Source organism: Gadus chalcogrammus, chromosome 5 (assembly GCF_026213295.1).
Source record: "Gadus chalcogrammus isolate NIFS_2021 chromosome 5, NIFS_Gcha_1.0, whole genome shotgun sequence".
Classification (NCBI taxonomy): Eukaryota; Metazoa; Chordata; class Actinopteri; order Gadiformes; family Gadidae; genus Gadus; species Gadus chalcogrammus.
The window spans coordinates 14,870,801-14,883,167 of record NC_079416.1 but is presented as its reverse complement, the minus strand read 5'-3'; positions in this window follow the sequence as shown (position 1 = coordinate 14,883,167).

Below are 12,367 nucleotides of genomic sequence, written 5' to 3'. Positions count from 1 at the left end.
GCATCACTGCTAAGCCCTGTCTCTCTCTCTCCCCCACTTGTTCTCTCTCTCTTTCAGCAATCACACTTGAGGCTTCTCTCTCTCTCCCCCCTCCTCTCTCTCCCTCTCTCCCTCCCATTCTCTCTCTCTATCTCCCCCCCCCCCCCCCCTCCCCCCCGACACCCCCCTCTCCCCCCCCCTCTCTCTCTCTCTCTCTCTCTCTCTCCCTGTTCTCTCTATTGACATTGACTCGAGCCCAGGTTGCGGGGAGACTTTGAGGCTCCCATTGATCCAGATGAAAGCCTTGAGGTAACATGTTGGCTCATGCAGTCCAGCTGCGGCCTCAACAAGTGAGTCAGGAGTCGAAGCCACGTCACGCGGCGAGACCAAGCAGGACGTCCATGACACACCGCTGGCCCCCCTCACTTGTTGTTCTCCCTGTGAAGCTTGGTTGTCATGGCTTCCGGAGCCGCCAATCACATTCACAAGGACCCTCCTACCTTGCACTCCAACCCCAACCTTGTGACGTAGCCAGCATGCTCTTGTCGCGGCTGCTCACTTGTTGTGATGGTGGGGGTGTCGGGGATGGTTCACATGTTGTTCATATCCCCCCCCCCCCCCCCCATGCTGCGCCCCAGTGAGCTCACAGGCCGCAGCTGGCCAGGGTGGAGCCGCCGGGGCTGCTGGGAGTTGAAGGACATGGATCCCAGCCAACACATTTCATACATAGCACATATCTCACAAGTGCAGCTGAGAATCGAAGACAGGAGGGTGGGGAGTACCCCCCTTCTTGCCCCCCCAACGCTGCCCACCCCTGCCATCTGCCGACCCGCGGGGGGGGGTGCGGAGGATGAGGGGAGGTGGGGGGAGGGGAGGAGGCTCTGTGGCTTGGGCTCCATGCTAGTGAACGTGACAGCTCTCCCCTCCTTCCACTCTGCTCTCCACCTTCTTCCTTCTCCTCCCCTCTTCTTCTCCCCTCTCCTCCGTCGTCCCCCTCTTCTGACGGGAGGTAATCACGTTAATGATAGGAGCTGGTGTGTGTGTGTGTGTGTGTGTGTCTGTGTGTGTCTGTGTGTGTGCGTGTGTGTGTGAGCAACTGGCTGGATGTCTTCTGAATGTCAGGGGGCGAATGAGAGATTACCGGCGTTTAAACTGCGATGGGGAGAGGTGGACATTATCTTCCCTGTGCTGTCTAATTTGGTTCCAGCGCATAGGGGGGCTGGGGGCATAGCAGGGGCCAGAGAAGGTTAGGTCTCCGACAGTATGGAGGGAGGTGTGTGTGTCTGACGACGTGTGTGAGTGTGTGTTCTCCACAGGGGATCGGCTACAGCGGCTCTCCCAGTTGATAAAATAGGAAACTTCCGTGTGGCTGGAAGAAAAACCCGCGCCCTCCTTCACATTGCTTGTTTTTCTTCTCCAGTGTTTATCTCTGCTCTCCTGCGACGCGGGCGCCCGGGTTCAAACGTCTCGTCCGTCCGTTCATCCGTCTGTCTGTTTCAGATGTTCTGCACTGCTGTGAAGCTCACATCCTGCTCCTCGGCGGCCAAATAAAATATCAACGGGGGGGTGAAAATCCACAGAAAGGATTCCCTGGACAGACCCCAGACAAGCAAAACCGCAGTGCGCTGAATTAAAACACCCTCCCTGGAACACTTGAGCAGGGTTCTTGGGACTCGAACCTCGAGTCGAAGGTCGTCCGCTGGATTATTGTTGTGGCTCGAATGAGAAAACCATATCCGAGCCATGGGAGATGCATACCAATGACTCTCCCCGAGCAACATAAACCATCTGTTTAAATGCGTTCACCTGCACACGCGATAAAGACAAAATAAAGGTCAGACAATTTCACGTGTTGACGGAGCTCATCTCGGCCAAAAATGTTTGCCCGTTTGAATTAAGATAAACACTGCGTCTCCTCTGAGCAATCTCCTCTCCTCCAGTACATCAGCCCTTTCCTGCAGAAGCCCCCTGTAGCTTCGGTATTACCAGAGACACGCCTGGGCTGATAAGTATCAGCAAGAGACCTCGGTGCCTCTCATCCGCCTTCTGTTTTCTATAAATAATAGCAGGTTGTTCGTGGATAGATGGATGGACCGAACACCTACCGCAGGTCCCTCTCCGTCGCAGTGCTTCCTTTAATGCTGTGTTGCCACAAATACCCATCCCCACCGTGGTCGTAACGCGTGCATTAGCGAGGCCATCACCGGAGCTAAAAACAGCCTGGCCGAACCAGGCCTACATCAGAGGTCATTAGAGTCAGAGAGGGAAGGAACCAGGATTCTCCCCCCTGTCATTTGCTCATTTAATTATGGAAGTGTTTTTCGGGAAATGGGTGGAAAAGTCGGTAAGAAAACTGAGGTCATGACCCCATGTGGTATAAACACAGGTACGACCATGATCAGATATACCAGACTCTTCGGGTCGGTTCCCCCTCACCTCAGGGTTTTGCAGCATAATATGGAAAACAAAATCTTTAGCGCTGATGTCAACGGCAGCTGATGGACTGCCATAGATCCATCACCAGCGTTACGTTGTTTTTTTCCCCTCTCCCCACTAAGTGGCATTGTGACTTAATACGACTAATTAAACCATTTAATCAAGTATAGCGTTCTATTGATCTCTATCAGTGCTAGAGGGGTTAAGAGTGTTAACTGTAGTGCTCCGGTTATCCCTGCTTCACTGGAGCTGTCACTCACCCTTCTGCACACAATCTCATCACGCTCTCCCTCTCCCTAACCGCCAGCAAGGAGAGAGAGAGAGAGAGAGAGAGAGAGAGAGAGAGAGAGAGAGAGAGAGAGACCCAGTAAAAAAAGAAAACAGGGAGTTGAAGTCATCCCCGTACTTATAATTAATCTCTTGTCGACTTCTATTGACACGTCCACTCTTTGATTAAATAATTACCTAAGCAGCAATAAGCCCTTCTGATTGAGTCATAATCCTAAATAAGCTGTAACAAGTGATGGTCACCTCCTTCACTGTGATGAGCTCAGCGTTTCTGCTGCCAGAGCCGTGTTGTTCCTCCTACCCATCAAACGCTCCACCACCTACACCACCTTCCATCTGTTGTGTTACCTTCTGCTTCTGCTGCAGGAGCACTTCTGGACCGGAAGCTTCTTCTAATTTGGGCGACGACTTCTCACTTCCTCCACATTTGTCCCCGAGACACGAGCCCCACTTCGACATGAACACACACACACACGTGTGCCCGCATGTACGTAGACGCATTCAGAAACATGCCGGCAGATTGAAACAAGTTCACACTCTCTTGCATGATCCAACTCTGAGATGAGGACACACAAACACATGCACACGCACACACTCACAGTAGACACCTGCGTAACCCCCCCCCCCCCCCCCCCCCCCCCCCACCCCCAACTCTGACACCCTCTCCTCAAAGACCTCACACATAAACAGCCTGGCATGTATCACAGTGAGCTGCACACACACCAACAAAAAGAACACACAACACCCAGGAGAAAAAAACACATCACACAGAGCGCAGAAGCGACACACACACACACACACACACACACACACACACACACACACACACACACACACAAACACACAAACACACACACACACACACACACACACACACACACAAAACAGCTACCCCAAACAAGACACACACACGCACAGACAAACAAACTTCCCACACACCTACACATATAAAACCCCTCAAAAGACAAACTATACACACACAGTACACAAGACACACAACTTGCACACACACAAACAAGACCCACACCCGGTCAGGTTAAGTGAACTCTGCGTGACCTCCTGACCCCTTGACGGATGGAGGAACTGGGAGTGAGCGGAGGAGCTCCGAGCGCTGCCCCCTCGGTAGGTAGCTGTCTAGCTCCGCGGGCCTCTCCCAGGAAGTGAGGTGTGTCTGGCGTCTACATCTGTCTGAGGAAGGGGAAGTGGGAGGACGAGAGGTCAGACAAGTGGGGGACCACTTATATCATGTATTATGGATGGCCAGTGCCAAGCGGTTGGATATTTACATGTGTCTGAAGGTGATGCAAATAGAGAAAAGGGGCTGAGGGACAAAATGAAAGCAGGAGTTCAGGAGAGGCGCTGCTTTCTTTGTCAACAAAGAGTATCTGTGAAGCAGTCTGGGCTCGCATGATGCAACTGCAGAAGTGAGCGAGAAACACGCTTGTGTTGTTTATTGATCGCACACCACTGTGGCTGGCGTCCGGGCAAATTGTGCGTTGTACTGATTTGTCGAGTGGCGATAAACGAAGCATTGTATTTTTTTTGATGACCATCGATATCTCCACCCGCGATATTTTCCAATTGTATGTCATTTCGAAACGCATTAATTTAAAAAAGAGCTGGTACTGTAGTACACGATTTCCTCTGCTATTTTTATCAGCTCTAAGCGATGGCTGTGACCTTCACGTGTGGGGAACATCGATTGTAGCGCTCGTACCTTTTTACCCATTCCTGAATGCGTGGCTCATATTCCCCGTGGAGAGTACCCTTCGAGCTACAGAAGACCCCCCGAGCAACACGTCAGAGGAATATAAATGATCTCCGCCGCAGAGCAGAGTTAAAAGCTCGGGAGTGATCCCGGTGAACTCCTAGAACACTCCCAGGCATATAATTAAAAGGTAGTTTCTAATTTCTATGAGAGTAAATTAGTGGGCCAGCCTCATTGTTAAGCCCTAGCTGGTGGCGCATGGCCTGGGGAGATGAATGAATGGTGAGGAGCGGGTCGGACACTCGCTGGGTGATTCTGACAATGGCTTTTGGGGGTATCATCCATCACTCAATGGCTTACATGAACATTTTGACAGGTAGAGGTCATGGCAATGAGGCGGCAGCCAGCAGAGATGGATGCCTTTAATTTGGGTAATGAAGAGTTAACCATCTTGGGAGAGGAAGAGCAGCGTTAAACGGGAGGTGGCCATTGAAGGGAAGGCTTATTTAATTCCTCCAGCCCTAATGAAAGACACCGAAACACAAGCCTTGATTGACAACACGGCCCGACTGAAATTCCCTGCAGACAGTTCGCTTAAGTTCTCTCCCTTGTTAATCTCAAATATAATGAATTGCAAAACTAAGGTTAAATGTGGCAGCGTGAATTCATTATCGCTAATATATGAGACGGCGCCATGATTTACAGTGCGGCCTCACTTTTTATTTTCATTAACAGCCGATGGCTTTGATTCCGCCACCAGATTGTGCAGCTTTTCGCCTGTCTTCTTTTCCCCTCGATCTACTGCCGGTCATTGTACTGCTTCATATCTGACCCTTCACTCCAGCGTGGAGCGAAGAATAAAATCACTCGGCAGCAGCTGACCTGGTGGAGAAAAAAATAACATTTTCTTCTGCTTTTATTCTGAGCACAAGACCTCTTCTTTATCGTTTCCTCCGAATTAGATTCATCCAGAGCTGTCATTCAACCCCATCCTTGACCTGGCTCCCATTGTTGCGGGCTTTAATGGCAGCTCACTCCAGATAACAGCTAATGCCCCCCTGTCTACCAGAGCTGTACAGACGGGGGGGCTTTATGAAAGCACCTCCTCCACCACCACCTCCACCGCTGGGAACCTCTCTGCATATTCAGGCGGGGATGCTCTACGGGCATCCATTCAAAATGCATTCACCTGTTTCTGCATTGTGAATTAATGTAAAGAAGCATATCATAATGCATGTCTTCCCCTTTTACGGCGTGTAATTCTAATGGATTAAAACTTGAGTGTGCCCTAGTATTATATTCACGCAATGTGATTACCACTGGCTGGCGTCTCCGGCCCGGGTAACTGTCTTTCCAGCTTAGCGCTCCCATACAATTGTCATACATGAGTCCAGTATGAGCTGTTTCCCCCCACCCCACCCCCCAGCAATGTGTCCAATGGCCAATTTGCTTCAGCGGAAATTTTATATGAGTGACAGAGGGGTTACGTGCTCCTAATGACAAGGCTTTAAAGCTATGGCTACTGCTAATTGGAGTGACATGTCCGTCCAGCATCTCCAACACTCTCACCCAAACACCCCCCCCTCTCCCCCCCACCATCCCCCTCCATCACACGCCTAGCTAATAGAGCTCAGACATTATTAAGGTAGTGGTGCACCAAATACTTTGAGGCATCTCCAGCATTTATCCTCGACGGTGACATTAACCCAGTGATAGACAGATAGAGATCACGAAGAGGTTAGCCCATCTCCACACAGAATGGTAGAGGCCTATTACGGAGACCCCCGGTCCAAAGGGGGTGGAGGGTGGGGTTCGGAGGTTAGCTATAGAGAGGCCATGATAAGAGATGTTTCTCAGGCTCCTTCGGAGTCGAGATCCACTGTAATATTTATGCGACCCGCTTGTTATATAAAAGGGCTTCAAAAATACCGCCTCAGGATGTTTTTCATGTTTTTTTATTTTGCGCAAACCTGTTTGAAGAAATTTGAGACGGGGCTCTTCCACAAAGCCCAATTAAAGAACCAAAAGTCATTATGTTCTTTTAACAAATAATTTATCACACAGTATCATAATAAGTGGGTACCGTAATAGATATTTTTAGCATATTAGCATAAAACATAGTGTTAATTTTGGTACTGGTATAGCGGTAATGCTTCATCTATTTTTTTTTAATGCATTATTTTGACATTCATTATTTTATGTTAAATAACTACATGTTTAAACTTTTTTGGCAGATTTTTGTGTACCAAACTGACAACTAACTTTTCAAATATTTTTTTTAACAGATGTTCATTTTTGTTTTGTACCACTCCAGCCCCGAGCACCAACACACACCTTCTGGGTCCATACATTACGAGACACTTCAACTGTTAGCTACTGAACACAATTACTAAGAAAATATGTTCGCATTTAAGTCGGCTTTGGGAATAATCAAAGGTTCAAGGTTTGCTCGCCTATTAGGCAATGTCTGCGACACAGTGATCTTGTGCGATTTCCTCAGCAAAGAGAACCACAGTGATTTAAAAGGGGAGCTGGAAACTCTACCTTGTTAAAATGAATTGTCGTGTACGCTTGACAGACACTTATAATGAGATTAGTTTTGGGAGCGATCAAAGAGGAAATGTCGGAAATGAGAAAGGAGCTAATCTGCTTGCACCTATATGACTTTTCCCTTGCTTTCTCCAAACTTGCTTTTGTGTTCATTAGCAGAATTATCTGGCACTGCTGTTGTGACATTAGAGCGCCCGGTGACTTGGATAATATATGTAAAGTATTCTTCTGTATAAAATGGGTTTCTATTGGAGGTTTGAGGGAATACAAATATGGAAAGAATTCTATCTAAAATATGATTTGCTGATACGCATATTAAAACTGGGGATTCTGGAGATAAATATACTGTTCTGCAAGGCACAGTTTTACCCTGTGGACCAAATACATTGTAGTTGGTAAACGCTATAGCCGAGAAAACCATAATCTCCATAAAGTAACAATCTTGGGCAGATTGAAGGTATTCCTGTGTTCGGTGGCCTTCATTACCAAACTGTCGGCTATTGATTTTGAGATAGTTGTTTAACACTCTGCCATGAACAGAGCTTAGCCTTTCCATATCTGCAAGTCTCCTCCAATGACCTTTACTGTTAAGAGAGAGATAACTCTCTGAGCATACAGGACGAATGCTGGGGATTTGCAAAAGAGGACATTTATGAATATCTCTCTGGAAGCCTGTCTAAGAAATCCTTAAAAGAGATGAAGGAAAGGGCAGCAAATCGCTATATAGAGAGGACATATTAGGGCTCTGATACGGGGGGAATCCAGGGGAAAATACCAGTCTATATGTGCATATGTAATCCAAGAGAGAGCGAAGAAGTAACACTTTTGAACTTTCCCTCCCATTTTTTGTGGCACCATTGGTTGCCCTGGGATAGCTATCGAGGAACCCAAACATGTGCAAAGCAATGTCATTTCTGAAGCTGTCATCGAATATGGATTGATATTGAAATAAGCTCCCATGTTGTATTTCCAGTGTGATGTAAAATGGCCATTTCATTTTGAATGATTTGATGTCCACGTTATTTAGCAAGCTTATATGGAACTGCAAATGCTAACAGTTGTTTCTACTTTCAAACCTCCTTAAAATGATAACTGCGAAGTATTGTACCATCTCTATCTCTAGCCAATTTTGATTAAATGTTTACTTTTAATTTTAATTAATAATTTAATTGGTCTAGGACCTCAAGGGACACCGGAGAAACCAAACATCATTCATCAACTGTTGTTTTGCGATATGAGTGACTTGTATGGGCATAAAAGGTTAATTAAATCTGTAAAGCACTTGACTCACATATGATAAACCGATCCTGGAACATGGTAATTCCAAATTCCATATTCCAGCGGTTATTTGTTGCTTGAATATGGATATGTTTCTATGGGTTTATGATTAAAGCATTTGGATCTCACATTATGTTTATTTTTCAGTATTTAAGCACTTTCATGGGAAATAAAAAAATACAATGTTAACATAAATCCGCCTCAAACTCTTTTTCAATTCCGTTGGTAGTTTTGCTGTGATAAGAGACGGATTCTCTCTTTCCCACCTTAGTCCTGCAGGTTGTACATCAGTGAACAACGGCTGTGAGGAATTGATTCTCCCTCCCTGGCCGCTCGTTGATGAAACCTCTCCTGGGGCAGCCCCGGGAATCCATCTTGTGCTGATAACTTTGAGCTATCTTATCTGGCCACTGTTCAAACAAGACTGAATGCTCAGACTTACCTTCGGGTCTTTGTCTCTCTATGGGTCTATTTTGTCTTGTTTTTGTTTTTCAAGGTTACAGCCTGAAGAATGTGTTTGGATTTTTCCCAATGATGTTTGTTTTTTTGTTTTTTCTGTGGAGCGATAGCATGTTTTGGTTTCAGCTGAAATCTCCTTCTGACATTGATGGGTGTGTGTGCTGTTGCATGCTGGGGTTGGTGTTTATTCATTTCTGTAACTGTTTCACTGGGTCTAAATATTTACCTAGCAGGTAGCTAGTAATCTAGCTTGCTGGCTCTTTGTAACTGGGGTTTTCTACAAATGTACGATCTAGTTGAAATCTTTAGGTAATCAAACCATTAGCTTAAGGCTCCTAGGTTATGTTTTATTTATCTCTCTGTCTGGAGTACTAAACTGGTTTCTGGATTTAATGCTCTTTATTAAATGGCCTTAATCCCAACTCATATAATCAAATCCAATTTTTCACATTGGATTTATTTATTTTTTTATGCGTTTATTTCTGTTTATTTATGACTGTGGTGTAACAGTGGTAACATAAACCACCATATCCCAGATCGTATTTTAATGTAATTCATTACATTACAATGTAATACATCCAATTAATCAATAAATGTCAATATTGGAAGGAATACCAAAAGCAAACAATAGCTTCAACTATTCAACTATAATGATTGCAAAGAAAACAAACAAAACAATCCAAATTGACAGTCAGCCGTAGCCTGTGCTTAGCTGCTTCCTGCGCTTGCAGGTTGGGCTCCTCACTAAACACAAGGGCCCCTCACTAAACACAAAGGCCCCCTAACAACTTCACACCGGGCCGCCTGACAATCCGCCGAGGGCCACAGATTCTCGATTTGTCAGGCCGCTTTGAACTGTCACAATTTGGCAACTGGTGCAAAGATCATAAACCAGTAAAACTTCAGAGCACAGGATACAACGACAAGTGACTAAGCACTGCGGAGCGGCCCCCGACTCGTCTGTACACAGAACTCTCTGTAGCCAACACTATCTTATCTTGTAAAGGGGGCGGGGTGGGGCAAGTCTGGGCTGGTCGCGAGGGAAGCCAAACACTCGCCAGGAAACGTCCTCCCACTTCTGAGAAAGGCACACTGCTCTGCTCAGTGCAAAGTGAATACCGTCGTGTTTTTGTTTGTGTTTTCTGCTACTTGCGGTTGAACATTTATTTGTTTGTTTCATCAGTTATGCACACACACACGCACACATGCAAGCACACACGCATGCACACGTACACACTCACGCACAACTACACACACACAGACACACAGGTTTTATTCAAGAAACACCCTTTCAATCAATACATTTTATTCCAAATCCTGAAAGCCAAATCCTGAAAGTGTTTACGTATGGTTTTTGCCATTTTGTCTTTAAACATCTTGGTCACAGGAAGTCCTTGACAGAACCCTACTTTGCATACACTCCACTGTGAGAAGCAGGGCCGTGCTTGCATGTGAAACCTCTCCCGCAGTGGGTCTGCTGTCGTCCCCTCGGCAGTGTGGGAGAGCAAGACGTGACCAGCAGCACTGCCATCCATCAGCGTTAGTCCAGCCGCTCTCCAGACTAAACACGCTCTCATTAAAGAGACCCACAGGGTCTCCTACCCCCCCACACACACACACGGGTACACCTACACACAGGTTTATTAGTGCAGGGCGACCAGGAACAACACGGCGGCCAGGGAGAGTTCCAGCGGACTAGCACAGTGAACACTGCTTTTCTCAGGCTGCTCAGTGTTTGTAATTAAAAGGGTTTTAAATACTTGGGGCCTGGGTGGGGGAGGGGGGGGGGGGGGGGGGGTGTTTAGAGGCAATGACAACAGATGACACGGCGATGTGATTAGCGGGGAACGTAACGCAACTGGCGCGCTCGGTAAGCTGCCCAGGGATGATGTCATCTGCTCAGAGCCTCCCTGCGTTGAGTCAGAGGGGAGAGTAGGCCGTGTGCAGAACACACTGTGTGTGTGTGTGTGTGTGTGTGTGTGTGTGTGTGTGTGTGTGTGTGTGTGTGTGTGTGTGTGTGTGTGTGTGTGTGTGTGACTGTGTGGTTGAATGTCTGTGTGTGTGTGTGTGTGAGTGTGTGCGTGACTGTGTGTATGTGTGTGCTGGGGGTGGGATAGGGGGAGCTGAGGGGGGCATTGATTAGAGGGGGATTTGATTAGGGAAACTATCCGTTGTTGGTTTTTGCAGTTGCAGCGTTTACCAACTGCACTCCCCTAACGCCTCGCAAATGTTTCCTTCTAATTGAATCAATTCACCAGCAGCACTGTATTCAGTAACACTCGTCAGACATCCTCAGCTGCCTCTACCTCTGGGGAAGCATGTCATGCAAAACGTAGAGATTAATAAATCTGGTGCTTTCTGCTGTATGCTAGCAGGTCAGGTATGGGATAGGTTCATTGTTCTTCATGTTCTTCATGTTGTACACAGGAAGCTCACAGGGTGCTCAAGGAGTGCTCAGAGGGTGACCCACAGGGTGACCACAGAATGAACACGAGGGGGCTCAGAGGGTGACCACAGAGCGACCACATGTGGTCACTCTGTGGTCACCCTGCAGGGTGCTTACAGGGAGCTAAGCAAACCCGTTGCTCTGGCCCAGGACAGTGTGTGTGTTTGTCCCCGCGACACATTCCAGCACACTGCTCCACCATCACCGTTTACAGAGACTTCTCCAATGAGCCAGCCTTCGGGAGACAGGGGCCCTCAAGAGGTGTGGGGGGGTCGACACAGGACCTGACACCCAGGAGACACATTTGCATTGAGTTGAGAATGTAAAGCAACGACAATCAAGGGCAAAGCACCGGCCTGAGGGAGGGAGGTGGGGGGGGGGGGGGGGGGGGTCAACCAAACACTCTTTGCCGAGAACAAACACTGTTCTAAACTTGTTGTGAGATCCTCTGCAATTGTCACCAGAGCTTCCCTTATCTCAGGGGCAAGAGAGAGAGAGAGAGAGAGAGAGAGAGAGAGAGAGAGAGAGAGAGAGAGAGAGAGAGAGAGAGAGAGAGAGAGGAGAGAGAGAGAGAGAGAGAGAGGAGAGAGAGAGAGAGGAGGGGGGGGGGGGACAGAGAGAGACAGATAGAGAGAGAGAGAGAGTACAAAGGTGTGTGTGTTTGTATTTGTGCGTCTGTGTGTGTTTGTGTTTGAGCATGTGTGTGTGTGTGTGTCTGCGTGTGTGCATGCATTGTTGTCTGTGTGTGTGCGTGTGTGTCTGCGTGTGTTTGTATGTGCGCGTGTGTGTCTGTGTGCGTCTGTCTATGTGTTAATGTGTGCTTATAGTTCTGCTGTATGGGACACAACAAGAACCTAGAAGTCAAAGAGCCCCAATGAACCCCAGCAGCTGCTGCTGCGGGCGGCTTTAGTGTCGTCGCTCCACTTGAAGCGACTAAATGGCGGCAGTAACTAGCGACCGGAGAACAGGGCGATAAATCTCTGCTGCTCGCCGCCCGCGTATCGGGTTTCACCTCTAGCCTTGGCTAGCGAAAGGACACGGTGTCTGTACATGGCGGGGGAGGCAGAGGTGGGAGACGGAGGGAGAGGAAGGGAGGGAGAGCGCAGTAGAGTGGTAAGGGGGAGAGGGAGTGAGAAGAGAGGGGTGAGGGAGTGAGAAGAGAGGGTGGAGGGAGAGGTGTGAGAGAGAGAGAGAGAGAGAGAGAGAGGGAGAGGAGCGAGAGA